A 14,897-nucleotide genomic window follows, 5' to 3' on the forward strand; every position below is an offset into this window, starting at 1 on the left:
ACGGTTGCTGTGACCTAAATATATATATATATATATATATAATATATAATGTTTATAAGTAATAATTATTTCAAAATTATTGGTTCACTTAAAAAATTATATACAGAAAAATAGAAATGGAAAAGAAGCCACGAAGCCGCCAAAGCTTCCTGTTTTTTTTTTTTTATTTATTAATAAAGCTTTCTGTTCAAAGGGTAAAAAAAAAAAAAAAAAAGTTGGAAACTTGTGTCTCTCACCCGGCTAGGGGAGAGTACAAGGTACATCCCGATTCATTGAAAAGTATTTGAGACGGGTTCTATTCGGTTGACACGTTTCGAATAAAGGGTGTTTTAGGAATCAGATGCAGCCCAATAATTGTCCACTTAATTGTACGGAGGCTTCCCATTTTTTTTTTTTTTTTTTTAAATATGTAGGCTTAGTTGGCAGGTCAAAGTCATTGGCCTGGTGTTATCTACGTGGCAGTTGACCTACATAAGCAATGATAAACAATGAATGAAACCTCTAGGCTTCTCTTTTTTTTTTTCCTATCTTTTAAGCTACACCCACATGTTTCTCTTTCACATGTTTGGACGTGTAGGACTTTCTTTCTTTAGATAGAAACTTTTTCTAAGTTCTTACACGAGAATAAATAAACATATGAATTAATATTTTATAATAGAAAAAACTCATATAAACAATAATAAATATTGTAATATTCATTTTATAGACGCATCTCTAATTTGAAATTCTCAAACTCGAATTAAAGTTTATAAAATAATCAAATTAATGTTAATTTCTAAACTTTCTTGATGGTTGCATGTCATGTATTGAGATAATAAAATACATAAATCGATGGTTGTATTTAGAGGGTTTGTTATTGTGAAATAAATAGTGTTTATGACATGATAACTCTCACATCCATGACAAAATTGAGTAGTAGAGACTCTTAACTTTTTCCAAGAAACAGATAAGCAAGCATGACACAACCATAAAATAAAATGAATGATAATATGATGAAAATGAAGTATAAACTAGTCCATCCATTATTTGATTTTGGTACGTACTCCATATAACTTTATTGTTATAAATTTCTCCTTAATTAGTTAAATCATAACAAATTCATAGATACATGCATAATCCACTTGATAGATAGCTATATCTACTAGGTCTTATCCAAAACTAGACGTAATGGTCTCCTCAATGGACCCATTAATTAGATTCAATAATTAACGAGCAGCTTGATATTGTGGTCTATGAATAGTGATTTATATAAAAATGAATAAAATATATGATTTATATAAAAAAATTAATTTTGTAATAATAAATTTTATCTTTTTTCAAAATAATTATATGGGATTTATATATTTTACAATTGAATGTATAATTATTTTTTTAAAAATAGAATAAATCTACCATATCGAGGACAGACGTCATTCGAGAAGAAGTACATGCCAAGTTGAGAAAATACGACAAAAAAATAATAATAATAATAATACTTTCTCATACTTTTAACAAAGTTAAACAAGCGCATAGTGATTTGAATTTAAGAATGAATTGGGATGATATATGAATAATAAAATAAAATTTTAATTATTTATTATATTTTATATAAAAAATTAAAATAATTATTTTAAAATTTAAAATGAATTTATATGAGAGCGTGACCAACTCTCCGTGACAATAAAGATAAATTCGCTTACGTCACTCTGCTGTAAAATACACGGGGCGCTCATCGGTACCGTCGACGACAGACCCCAAAATCTAGGTACGCTTCACATTTCACCGATACTCGGACACGTGCGGACTACACGAGTTTTTTTAGGACTCGGGGCGAGTTGTCGGCAGTGGAAAAATTCATCCCACGTGGGATTTGTGTGTGTGTGTGTGTGTGTGTGAGGATATATATTCCATGCGTACGTAGTTCGATGCAGGCGGTGCAACCCATTGTGGTTGTTGTAACTTATCTCTAAACGAAAGTTTATTAAAATAGTTTATTTATTGTTTTTTGTTAAAAAAAAATTTTGATTGGCTGACAACTTACCGACCAAATGGAATATATAATTGTCAGTCATGGGAAATAGCTTTGCGTGCAGTGGTTTTATGGAATTTCTGTGGGACGTCTGTGGCCAAAATCTAAGGTACGTGACAATGAAACTGATATTTCTAGTTTTGTGGATTTTCACATCAATTTTTTTTTTTTTTGGCCTAAAATAATATTTGAGAAAATATATATTCTAACAAATATAAAGAGTGGACAAAAAAAGAAAAATTTTTTCTAGTAAGTGAGTTCGCGCATCAAATTATACATCAATTCTGACATATAAAGTATTTATTTAAAATTAAAATTAAATACTGTCAATAGGCGGTTTGGTGCGCAAAATTGCAAAAAAAAAAAGTATTCATTAAAATTAAAGAAATGTTATTTTGAGAAGGAATTAATTGGAGTTATAACACGTGTTTTTCTTTAGGTTTAGGAATTGGGTGTCTGCTAAACTCTATCGACCAAAAATAGAGGAAAATAATGAGAAATTCTACATAGACATTGTATATTATACATATTTATTTAATTAATATATGATTTATTATTTTTATTATTCTATCTTAATGTTTAAATATATATGTATTTAAATAAAATGATAAATTACATATTAATTAGGTAGATGTGTATAGTATAAGATTTACTTGTAGCATTTCTCAAAATAATAATATTCCTTTAGATGTTATTCTGATTTTTAATTTTTCTTTTAAAGGTAAAGAAAATATTATATATATGTGTGAATATATAAGTCATAAGACAAGAATCACAAAACTTGCAACGATAGGATTGATGCTGTACAAATATATATGCGTACCGTTAAATATGTTATCGTGTGATGTGCTACGGAACAGGTAGTACTGCTATGTACGTACGTACGTTATAATTCATTCATGAATTAAGTTGTGTTACTTGGAAGCATCTGCAACCAAGTCGTCCCTGCATTGTCTAGAAGATATATATATATATATATATATTATATATTGTAACGTTAAATACATTTTTATGATGTGCAAGCACATTTTTTTAAAAAAAATGGAATTTATTATTAAAAAATTTATTTTTTTATGAATTTAAATTTATTTTTTTAAAATATGTAAGACTTGCATATTTTAAAATTATAAATTTTATCTATCTATATGTATACACAAACGTTAGAAGTCGTTTGGAGCAAGAAATTTTGGGTGAAATATAAAATCTTGATTTTTTTTTTTTTCTTAAGAATTAAGAGAGGTGGAAGTGACCAATGTAGCAACTCTCCATAGATATGACCATGCATAGGAGTCCCTCCTTATTATGAAATGTCTAATTTAAACTATAAATCTGCTCTAAGGGCGAGTCCATCACCACAACATCCCAAAATATCCAATTGGCCCAAAACTCAACTCTACTATCATAAATAATTTTAATTTATATTCAGACTCGAATTCTAGACATCAAAATTATAAAAGATCAGCTCTTATTAACTAGGTTACCACCTTGGTGGTATAAAATATTGATTTGTTCTACAGAAAAATTAATACCGATCGTTACGTACGTAGTTGACCATAATTATTACATTAACGGTGGTGATATTAGTTTTTTTTAGAATTTTAATTTATTGATTTTAATAAATTTTTTAGTTTTATTTGGCAATAGTTTGATATTCTTGTTTCGCAAAAAAGGAAAAGAATAAAAGCCCCGATGGGACCGTAGCTAATTAGGGCATGGGACCCTAAGTAAGGGTACGATGGAGCAATCCATAGTCGGTGGGGGGAAGTGTTGGAAGGTCTTGATCTATGTACTGAGGTGACCTTTGGACCTCTGTTATTTCTTTGTGCACACTGCTTCATGAGCTGGCCGGTTCGTCTTGTTTTAATATAGATAAATGATGCGCAAGTATGATATAATTATTTTTAAAAAAATGATAAATATAACATTCATATAAAAAAATTAATTTTTTTAAAATAATTATACTATACTTATATATTTTATAACTATACGTATTACTATTTAATATATTCAGATTTTAATAATATTGTGAATTTAAAAAAAAATTAAAAATATAAAAAAGGGAACAATTAATCTTGTCGGATCCGTCCTCTCTGTAGGATTAGGGTGCGTTTGGAACTTAAACCACTCTCAACTCATCTCAACTCATTATTACAACTTTTTCAAATCTCAACACAAAATATAATAAATAATTCAACTTTTTCAAATTCCAAAATAATAATAATATTAAAAAATAATATTCTAACAATATTTTATCATCTCAACTCAACTCAACTCAACTCACTTTAACATCCAAACACAACCTTAACTTTTCTGTTTCAAGTTGGACCCATGCATCCTCGGTTTGGTTTTTCCACTTGGAATAATTTCATGTGGAATTATTATCCAAATTAAAAGAGTTATCACATTCTTTTTTTTATTCTCATTAGTTTTACTATGTTGATTTGATATATTTTTTTAATTAATCTTTATATTAATTTTTAAAAAAATCAATTAGAGTGACACGTTAACATGATAGCAAAGATATTATGATTTTTACGCACAAACAATACAGTTATAGTGCGAACATGGATAACAACCCAACAGACAACCCATGACCCATCAAATTAAATATTATTGACTTATATACGCATATACTACAAACAAAACAAAAAAGGGGCATTTTTCGAAAAACTAGGAGGCAACCCTACAAGAATATTGCTGAGACTCCTATATTATTAATGTTGTCATTTGCTAAAAGTTTAAATGGCTGTCGGTGGAATACTAACGCATGATAATTATATCAATTAGCCTATTGAATTTGGATTTTTTTTTTGTTTTTTGTTTTTTCCATTTTTCATGAGAAAATAGAGGACTTTTTTTTTCATTTCAGGGGGGGAAATGGGTACTCCATGAAAACGCAAGCCATAGAGATCATGACGGTGGAAGGTCGCTTTATTAATTAGTTCTAATCAATTCAATTAATGATCAGCATACAAAATTGAAAATGAAAATCCAACAACTCTCCCATCTTTCTCAATAAATCAAATCATACGAGAACCGACATTAATCAATATATAGTATGCAAAATGTGAGAGACAATGGATGTGTTAGCGGCACACAAGTTTCGTCTACAATTGGGGCTGCTGTGTCGGTTGAATCGGAATTTTCTTCACCTAAACCACATGTGGACTGCATAAAGTATTCCTCATCTTTTTCGATTTTAAAATATATATGTCTCATTAGCAAATACTCAATCTGTTTTTGTTTTTGATTTGAAATTTATAAGTATACTTAATTCAATATAAAAAAAATTATTTATTTGTGATTAATTATTTTTTATCAAAATAAATCTATTCTAATTATAAATAATTATCGTCGGAAATAACTTATTATAAATACTTATTTTTTATCTTTTCATTTTCCTTAAAAGTATAATGCTTAAATTTTTCTTTCAAATAAATTTCCCAATGAACCGATCGACTGCGTTCCCGCCCTCTTCGTGTCCTTTTTCTTGATTAGCTAGCTAAGTAGGGCCCGTGACAATGATGGGGCACCATGCGTTGATGCTGCATGCATGGCTAATATATATATCATACATGCTTCATACATAGGCAAACTTGTGCATGCGTGCCATTGTTAACACGCAACTTGCAATTTTGTATCACATCAGGTCTAACATCGCCCTGATTTTATTTACCCTCTCCTTTTGGTTAGCAAGTCCACGTACAATTATCGACCCGATTATGACGCATTGCTTGTAATCTTATATAGTGCAGATAATACAATTACAATTTAACTATACTTAATTTATTGTTGAATCCCCCCCCCCCAACTTATATCTCTTAATTTATAATCCAAAATAAATAAATAAACCTTATTGCAATTTACATAATAATATTATCAAAATTTTACTCGACATTGATCATTTTTTATCAAACATATTATACTTTCTAAATTTTTTTATTCACCTATGATCATTGTTCAAATAAAGTTAGACAAACATAATGACCCATTTTTTCTAGCCATATTGCAATTTTATTTATTTTAATTTGAAATATTATGTTAAATATGAAATTACTGCTTATTCTAAAAGTTTAAATTGATACGAAGAGATAAATTTTATTATTTATATTATATTCTTAACACTCTCTATTATCCCCTCACGCGTAGGCCAGACTCTCGCTTAACGAGTGAACTCAATGCGTGAAATATTTAATTAAACAAGATATAGTGTATAGTCGATATTCGAATTTAAGACCTCTACTATAATGCCATATAAAATCATAACTTATCTCAAAAACTTTAAATTAATAAGAAAATATATATTTTATTATTTATATTATATTCTTAACATTAAATTATCCATAAATATTTCACAGATTGGTTCACGAGTAACTTCTAACCATAAACCTAAATTTTGTTTGAATACGTGTCACCTTTTTTTTCTTTGATTTTGTAAATAATACATGTATATGTATTGTTGACAAAGAGATATCTAGATGATCATGTTAGCATAATGCGATGTTGAAAATGACACTATCGGTTTGGTGGAAGGATTGGCTTGGTGTCTCTCTGCACTGTAGGGGTCTGTTTTATGTCCCTTTTGTGAATTGAGAGGGTGATAACTACTTGTCTCTCTCTGCATTGCAATTACTTATAATTTATCGTCACAAGCACCTTGTCTCAAGACACGTGGTCGCCAGCTCATCGTCCATTGAGGGAGTCCGACCTGTCGTTAATGTTTGTCGTGGCATGATCAGCTGTTAATTGTGTACATAAAAAGTCATATTCGCTAGTATGATGGTATTTACGCATTTTAAGCATTAATTATATGATGCTACAATAAAAGAATTATATGATATTTACGCATTTTATGCATTAATTACTCTAATCTTCCACAAAATGCGCACAGATTTTCAACGATGCCGACTTCAACATTTTTTAAGACTTCTCAAGAGTCAAGCCCTTAAAACCTTATTATTATGAACTGTTTAATATCCATAATTCTTTAAATAACTGTGAATTGGATTCCTTCGTGAATTTGAAAATGCGTAAATATCATATAATTCTTTTAAGTGAGAGTGAAATTTAATATTAAAAAATTAATTTTTTTTAGTATAAATCTTATATATATATATTTTTTTAAATTCATTACATAACGCTTGCGCGTTCTACAATTCTAATAAGTTGATCCACAACATTGCATGTTGATTAGATTTTTAATGGTGGTAAGCTCTGTTTGGGATTTTGACCCTTCAATAATTATCTGCCCATGAAAAACCAACGTACAATCATCATTAACTGGTATGATGGTATATATCCGTCTCAATTGTAGCACTCAAAATCATTTCTTTGCTCAATTACTTAACTAGATTTCAAACCAAAAAGTGGTTTTTCTACCAAATCAAGAGGAGATTAAACAAAATCCAGGCAATAATTCCATAATCAATGATATTCTTTGTCTCAAATTGAAATTCTAATAATTTTTTAAAAAGTTTATATATATATATATTTTGTCAGAGGTAACATAATATTTTAATAAGATTCTTGCTTGTATTTTTACTAAAAAAAAAGATAGTGTAAAACTAGAAAGTTAAAGACTTGACTTTAAAGAATAGAATTAATTTGGGATACCAAAAGAACATTTAAATTGAAACGAGAGAAAATGAAACAATGATCCCATGATCGGGGCACTGTTTTATATAAAATATTTTGGGCCCCTAATCTACAACAGTCCACTTCTCAGGCCCAGAAGAGGTGTGTGAGCGGTTTTCCTTTTCTTGTTTTCAGAAGCAAGGACTCGAGTGAGTGGTGCATCTTTAATAATATAGCAATAATTTAATCCATAAAACTTCTTACCACGGATATTCTCTCTCAAACATGGTATCAGTGACGTGCAATGTCTCATGTCAGGCCTAATCTGGGCCATCAGAAAGGTCGTGGGACTCAAGGTAACCAATCTGGAACTTTGACCCGGGTGTTGATCAATAAAAGATCTATATACCATATCATCCTGCAAACATAAATTACAAAGACTAAAGCTCTGACACAAGAAACAGCAGAGGGGAAAAATATCTTGTATTTCGCTTTTCAAAGAAATGTGATTCAGTGAGCTTTTATTGAGAGAATTTAAAAGATTTGCGATCTTCAGTTGGAATCCAATAAGATGAAGACCAATTTATTTCGTACATGACCAAGCAGAAATTTCTGGAAATTTATGTTGCATGGCCGTGTTCCATTTGATTGCTCTAAATTCCTGGGACTAGAGGAATGATCAAAACTTTACAAGAACTGCTTTAATTACATAGTAATGAGAAAGCAAACTTTCAATAGAACTTGCGAACTGATTTCTAAATTCCTTGTAAAACCTTTCCCAAGCGCTTACCTCCAAATTTGTTTGCAAGAGCTCTTATCCAGGCTTTACATGTATCAGAATATGCATAGCTCATGCTTGAAGCCAACATGGCAAACCCTCCAATGCTTTCCATCTGTGTGGCACCTGGAACTTGTAGTGCTGGTTGTAGAAGAAAAGAACGAGTACCCTTGCGTAACAGCTCCCAAAGCACAGAATCTAATATCATGACCAAACATTCAGATTGTTCTAAGAAAACTACAGGAAAGAGTTTAAAGAACCCCACCTAAATAAAGCCAACTTTACTATTGTATGTAAACAATCCAAACAAAGAGCAAGCACTCTGGCAAGCAATACTCCAAACTGGTTTCTATTAGTTTTGAATCACTGAGAAAAATGCATATATAGAATTTCAAATTGATTTTTCCAACTTGACAAGGAGATTACATTTGTGCGTCATTAACAACAAAAAGAAACCACAACCTTACGGGTAAAAGATTATCAGACTTAAAGATCAGAATGTCGTTTTATATGTAAGATAAGTAGAAAAGGATAAATATTAAACATATTGCAGCCAAACTTCTTCACCATCTTTTCATTTAAATTTCCATAATTCAAGAAAATATGCAACAGGAAGAAAAATATATGATTATTGTTAAGGACAGTTTGCATTGATCTCTTTTGAGGTTCTGAGTGACACCACATTTCCTTGTTTCAAATTACACATGAGCCTCTGTTAAATTGGAAATTCTTACACACCAGTCATACACAAGACACTAAAAAGAAATATACCCAAGTTAGTTTAGATTTATACATAAAATCTAAGTTTCAAATAGCTACCTCTCCCCCCCCCCCCCCCCCCCCCCAAAAAAAAAAAAAAGAGAGAGAAAAAAGGAACCTCGATTTTCCCATTTCCATCTTAAATCTAAAAATCATGATGGTCCTCGCAAGAAGCAAAATGCTGAGTCTAATTCTAAGAAAAATAACAAAAACTTCCAACAACATGAGTAATAGATTGATGATGATATAAGTTGGAAATATCAAATTATCTAAAACAAAAATGATTTAAATCCAAATGGTTAGTAAAATTATTACACACTATATTTCAGTGGCCATTGCAATTTCAAGAGCAACAATTGTATTTCAAACATTTAACCAAATTCTAATTTATTTTTTATAGGCATAGAAACTCCATCAGGAGCCAAATGTAAATTTATAGACCACAAAGGAGGCAAATGTAAATTTGACATGCCCCCTAGGCCCCTACTATTACGTGTGTTTTGCAAAACATGTCAAATAAACTAGATCCAATGACAGATTATGTCATTTGCTGTAGAACTAAAATAATGTCCAACCCATGGCTACCTGATCTCTGAGGAAAATAAAGGTTATCCTTCAGATTTTGTAGCCAATCCTTTCAATTTGTCTCTCAAACCAATCAAGTAAGTTCGATTTTGATACCTCCTCAGGTATGTCCCAGTAGCCACGTGCACATAATTCAATTTGTCTCTCAAACCTGAAATGGTGAGAAAATAAATGCTGCAGAAAGATTGATAACTTGAAAAGCAAGTGTATGGTTACTTAGATTCTACATGACTATCGGATGATATACAACATCAAAAATTTCCACGTTAGCAGGTTATGAAATATGGCACACATAGAGCTCGAAGTGGAATATATTTTTTCTGGGGATCAACGAAGACGGGGGGTCAGACTCTTGGGCTCAATCTCTCAAATTACTATCATCGATGATATTACAGATATATAACTACTTCACTCCAGTTTAACAAGAGAATCTTCAACCAACAAAAATTCACGACTCTTGAACATTCATGCTGCCCAAAAGGGGGGCAATATTTTTTATTTTTGTTTAATATTTTCCCATTGAGATGCTACAAAAACCTGTCTAAAACATGAAACAATTTCAATATTTGCACCATCATCCATGAAATATAAAATAGAATCATTAAATCAAATTGTTGGCAGTGATCATCGATATATTAGATGTTTCAAGAACATGTAGCTATAAACATGGGGATTATGACCCTTCAGCCAATAATTTTAAAACAATGGCATCGACTCATCACATTCTTGGGGTTGGACCTGGCAACGTAAAACACATCATGAATTTCTGCTATCAGAGAGATCTCGAGATTAAGGAAGATAACTTTCTAGGAAGGTGATTCTCAACTTCAGAATAAGCATTAATCTATAATAACGGTGCTTAATCAAAATAATTTCATCTTAAAAAATTGGATGGAACTACCCTAACTTATCATAAACACCAAAAAGAGTATCTCCGTGAATCAAATAAAAGAAAAAAAAAAAATTAAAAAAAAAAGAGTCGTAAAACAGAACAGTGCCTCTAAAGCTTAATTGCATTAGTCCATTAATAAATCAGGCATACTCATCAATGATACCCATGCAAAAGATGATGAAAAAATAAAGCAAAACTAAAAAGAAGATTACCTTGAGAAATTTTCCAATATAAGCTACTAAAATAGAGAATGCAGCCAAAGAAAGGCCGATAGCTTCTGTTCATTATGGAGCAGGCAAAAACAAAAGGAAATGAGACGAAATTAAGAAAATTAGCAGAAGCGCAACAAGAATCGAATCAGAAGCAATCTCACAAAAAGGGGTTGCTCACAAGCTGCGCTGGAGTGGTAGTAGCAGAAGCGCAACAAGAATCGAATCAGAAGCAATCTCATAAAAAGGGGTTGCTCACAAGCTGCGCCGGATTGGTAGCAGAATCCGAACCCTCGAAATGGTTCAGAATCAGAAGGGAGCCGAACCGGTACCCAATCCATCGGGGTAAATAGGACTCGTCCAGCCCAGGTATCCCTGAAACCCAAACACAATCTTACATTAGAAATCGAATAAGTGCATACATACAGACATACATACAGTATTGCACGTAACGGAGAGGGAGATACCGAGAGTGAAACGAAGAGCAGAGAGGTTGAGTTGTTTCTGATTCGTGGGAGTTTTGAGAATTTTGAAGACGGGCGGGAGATAGATGCGGACTTTGTCAAACTTACAAAAAATTTATCGAGCTACTTTTCACGATGAAAGAATTGACAAATAAATACATGTGATTAGGTATGGTTTGTTTTTACAGATAAGATGAGATTAATTGAGATTAAAATTAAAAAATTAAATAAAATATTATTAAAATATATTTTTAATATTATTTTTATTTTAAAATTTTAAAATATTAAATTATTTATTTTATTTTATGTGAAAATTTTAAAAAAATATAATAATGAGATGAAAGGTTTTAAAGATTTTCAAAGTTTTAGATTTTTAATTTTGAAAGCAACCCAGGCTTTTTATGGTAACTAATAGAATATGGAAAGAATTTACAATAACTAATTCCTAAAATCATGGTATTTCTGATTTTGTGATGCTAAGTGTGATATTGTCAATAAACTCTCTCAAGTTGGCGCATGGAAATCTGTAATTTTCAACTTGTGTGAAAAATGATGAAAGAGTTCTCGCGCGTCCTAATACTTTGGTAAAGATATTGGAAACTTGCTGATAGGAGGAGGTATGAACAGCTGTAAGGAGGCTTGACTGGATCTTATCACGAATAATGTGATAGTCAATCTCAATATGTTTGGTACACTCATGAAATACATGATTGTGAGCAAGGTGGATGGCAGATTGATTGTCACAATATAAGTTGATGGGCTCTGAATGAGAAACATCAAGATCAATGAGGAGCTGTTTCAACCAAGTGAGTTCGCAAAGTGGTGACAGTCATGGCGCGATATTCAGTTTTAGCATAAGAACATGCCACTGTCCTCTTTTTTTTGTACGCCAAGAAATGGGGCTCATGCCTAGCTGAATGAAATATTATGTGGTGGAGCGACTGGTAGTGGGATAGCTGGCACAATCCGAATCGATGTATGTGATAACATGTAAACCGCTGAAGGAGGATAACAAAATGCATTGCCCTGAAGTGCATCTGATGTAATGAAGAACATGAGTGGTAGTTTGCATGTGAGGAACACAAGGAACATGCATAAACTGACGGAGGATATTCACTACAAATACAATATCATGGCATGTAATAGTCAGGTAGATGAGACATCCAACAAGCCGTTGATAGGTAAAAGGATCAGGAATAAGAGTGTTGTCGTAATTGGTGAGCTTCAAGTTTTGTTCCATGGGAAAGTTGGCGATCCGGGCACTAAGTTGTCTACTGTCAAATAAAATATCAATAGTATATTTTCGTTAATTTAGAAAGATGCATTTCAAGACCAATAAAATATTTGAGAGGATCAAGATCTTTGGTTTTGAAGTGTGGAGAGAATACATTTGAAAACCTCAATTTGTGAGAGAGCAATTCCAGCAACAAGAATATCATCAACTTAGATGAGAACAATAGTGATACTGGTGGAAGTGACCAAGGTGAATAGATAATGATCTGCCTGAAATTGAGAAAAACCTACAGTAAAAAGAAATATAGTTAGTTTAATAAATCAATTGCGGGATGCTTGTTTGAGGCCGTAAAGGAATTTGCGGGGACGACAGACACGAGTTTCTCCCTTGGGACAATAACCGAAAGGTGGTGTCATATAAACTTCCACATCAAGATCACCATATAAGAAGGTATTGTTGACATCAAGTTGTTAGATGATCAATTGTTGTGTAGCAGGGGAACTAATAAACACCGAACATTAGTCATTTTGGTAACGACAGCAAAAATCTCATGGTAGTTGAAGCCTTCAATTTGAGTATAACCTTTGACTACTAACCAAGCTTTTGTATCTTTCGATGGAGCCATCTGCTTTAAGCTTAGTTTTAAATACCCATTTGCAACCAATGAGTTTTTTACAGGAGGTAGTGGCTTAAGTGTCTTTAGTGAAATTGTCTTCAAGAGCACGGAGTTCAGCAGACATAGCTTCACGCCAATGGGAATGGCGAATAGTAGGAATGTTCAACAAAAGTAGTGAAAGCAGTAAAAAAGGTAAGGTGAGAATATGAAAGAAAAACAGATAAAGGGTGAGCATTACCTGAGGTATGTGTAGTAGGTGAGGATGTCGTGGGCTCCGTATGTAGGGTCGGGCGGACATAATCTTGAAGATATGCTGATCGGGTAGTTGTGCGGCGAGGGCAAAGAAAAGTGGGAAGATGGGGTGGGTCAAGGGTACCAATGGAAGAAGTGGGAGAAATGTACAACAATATAAGCTCAGGGACAGAGAAAGGAAGGACATGGAGGGATGTATGTGTAAGATCAGGAATTCCCTGTTTCTATTGTTCATAGAAGGTGACATCACGAGAATATAAGATGTCTTGAGTGTCGATATTATAAAGGTTGTACGCTTTATGAGTGTTAGGATAGCCGAGAAAGACACATTTAGAGGCACGAGGAGAAAACTTATCATGGGAAGCATGGAGGGTTTGAGTATAACAAAGACAACTGAACACGCGAATGTGATCATAGGTGGGTGAAGTGTTGAAGAGAAGTTCAAATGGAGAATTATTTTGGAGAATATGGCTTGGTGTACGGTTGATGAGATAGACAGAGGTGAGGAGACATTCACCCCAAAATTTCAAAGGTAAGTGAGTTTGAAAATGGAGATTGCGAGCGACATTCAGGAGGTGCCGGTGTTTACGTTCTACAACACCATTTTATTGTGGAGTTTCAAAACAAGTACGTTCATGAATAATGTCATGATCATGGAGATAAGTTTGAAATTTGTGGGAAATAAATTATTACCCATTATCAATTCTAATTATTTTAATCATGGTGTTGAATTGATTTTGGTTAAGTGCAAATAAATGCAAGAGGTGGATATAAGCTTCAGATTTATAATGCATGAGATAGATCCAAGTAGTGAGTAAAAAATCATCAACTATTGTAAAAAAATAACGAGCACCATATAGTGAAGAAGTATGATAACCACTCTATATATCACAAAAAAGTGATTAAAAATAAAAGTATTTTTATTAGCATAAGAATAAAAAGGTAGTCTTGTGTGCTTAGTTAGAATGAGCACAAACATCACAATCAGAAATAACACATAAATTATTTAAAAGATTGGGAATAATTAAGCAGGAAGGATGACCTAGGCGTTGGTGCCATAAGATTTTATTCGCAGTAGTTTGCGCTGAAAGGGCCATAATGGGTTTGGGCTGGTACACATAAAGTCCATTGCAAAGCTCACCCGCTCCAATCAACCTTGTCGAGTGTGGGTCTTGAAAAAAAAGTTGGTAGAGGAAAAAGAAACAATACAAGAATGATTAGTTATAAGCTGAGGGACAGAGAGAAGATTAAAATCAAATTGAAGGACATAAAAAACATTTTGCAAACTTTGGGTTGAGGTAAAAAACAAATGTTGACACCTTCTATACAAAGTGTGTGGCCTGTGGGTAAGCGGACATGTTTCTTAGAAGAGGAATAAATAAGGTCGGTGAAAAGGCTTCGGTCGTGGCATAGGTCGTCACTGACACCAATGTCCACGACCCAGTCATGGCAGCTGCCAAATAGAAGAGAGGAGGCAACATTACCCACAAAGTTGGCTGATGAGCTGGTAGGAGTGAGCAAATCGA

At 32.4% G+C, this 14,897-nt stretch overlaps 1 long non-coding RNA gene across 1 annotated transcript; it reads right to left on the reverse strand.

Annotated features, from left to right (window-relative positions):
• Positions 1–7,734: 7,734 nt before the first annotated feature.
• Positions 7,735–11,343, reverse strand: LOC108998550. The gene is made up of 6 exons (XR_004802570.1): positions 11,273–11,343; positions 10,987–11,180; positions 10,809–10,873; positions 9,705–9,855; positions 8,373–8,558; positions 7,735–8,000 (listed from the first exon to the last, which is right to left on the reverse strand). It is a non-coding gene; the product is annotated as an uncharacterized LOC108998550 (long non-coding RNA).
• Between the last annotated feature and the right edge of the window lie 3,554 nt (positions 11,344–14,897).

The sequence above is a fragment of the Juglans regia genome, chromosome 1 (genome assembly GCF_001411555.2).
Source record: "Juglans regia cultivar Chandler chromosome 1, Walnut 2.0, whole genome shotgun sequence".
In the NCBI taxonomy this organism is placed as follows: Eukaryota; Viridiplantae; Streptophyta; class Magnoliopsida; order Fagales; family Juglandaceae; genus Juglans; species Juglans regia.